This window comes from Orycteropus afer, unplaced genomic scaffold (genome assembly GCF_000298275.1).
Source record: "Orycteropus afer afer isolate SDZICR_OR568_19922 unplaced genomic scaffold, OryAfe1.0 scaffold00067, whole genome shotgun sequence".
Lineage (NCBI taxonomy): Eukaryota > Metazoa > Chordata > Mammalia > Tubulidentata > Orycteropodidae > Orycteropus > Orycteropus afer.
In genome coordinates, this window is record NW_006921654.1 from 3208029 (window position 1) to 3209378 (window position 1350).

Genomic DNA, 1350 nt, shown 5'->3' on the forward strand with positions numbered 1-1350 from the left:
GCAAACGGTTGGGAGAAAACGGTATTCTGGAAACCAGAAGACCAGGAACTGATGTGCAATTTATTAGATCTGTGATACTAGGCAAGTTGCTTAAGTTCTCAGAGGCTCAGTTTCCTCCTCAGTAAAACAGGGTTGTCACAAGAATTAAACTTGAAAACATACTTATATACATTGGGCATTCTTTAGCACTATAGGGATTCAAAAATTGTTACAGCAGTACATAGACAGAGAACTGCCAGAAATTCAAGCTGGATTCAGAATGAGGGACATCATTGCTGATGTCAGATGGATCTTGGCTGAAAGCAAAGAATATACCAGAAAGACGTTTACCTGTGTTTTATTGACTATGCAAAGGCATTTGACTGTGTGAATCATAAATTATGGATAACACTGCAAAGGATGGGAATTCCAGAACATTTAATTGTGCTCATGAGGAACAGGTACATAGACCAAGACACAGTCAGTCAAACAGAACAAGGGCATACTCCATGGTTTAAAATCAGGAAAGCTGTGCATCATGGTTGTAGCCTTTCAACATACTTATTTAATCTGTATGCTTAGCAAATAATCTGAAAAACTAGTCTACACAAAGAATGAGGCATCATGATTGGAGAGGGACTCATTAACAACCTGAGATATGCAGATGACATACCCTTGCTGAAAGTGAAGATGACTTGAAGCACTTACTGATGAAGATCAAAGATTAAAGTATGAATTACACTTCAACATGAAGAACACAAAAATTCTAACAATTGAACCAATAAGCAACATCATGGTAAAAAGAAAAGATTGAAATTGTCAAGGATTTCACTTTACTTGTATCTATCACGCATGCCCATGGAAGCAGCAGTTAAGAAATCAAACGATGTATTGCACTGGGCAAATCTACCGCAACAGATCTTTTCAAAGTATTAAAGAGAAAAACATGTTACTTTGAAGCCTAAGGTGCACCTGGATCCAAGCCATGGTATTTTCTTTTTAATTTTATTTTGATTTGGGTGAAGATTTACAAAGTAAATTCACTTTTCATACAGCAGTTCACATAATATACTTTGTCTCATGTCATTGAACAAAATTTACAATGCAACAGCTCCTCTCCCACTTCCTCCCCATAGTTACCTCCTCCCAGCGTCCATCCCTCCATACTCTTCTGCGCCCTGAGCTGTCTCCCTGTGCATAAGCAGTCCTTCCCTCTCCCGTGATTGTTCTCTCCAGGGCGTGTCTCTACTTGAGGTAAATGTTTAATTCACATGCCTGTACTTTGTTTAGCTGGAAACCACAGGTGTGGCTTCAATTCCAGACCTGCAGGGCAGCCAGGGGCCATAGTCTCAGTGGTTCCACCAGGCTCTA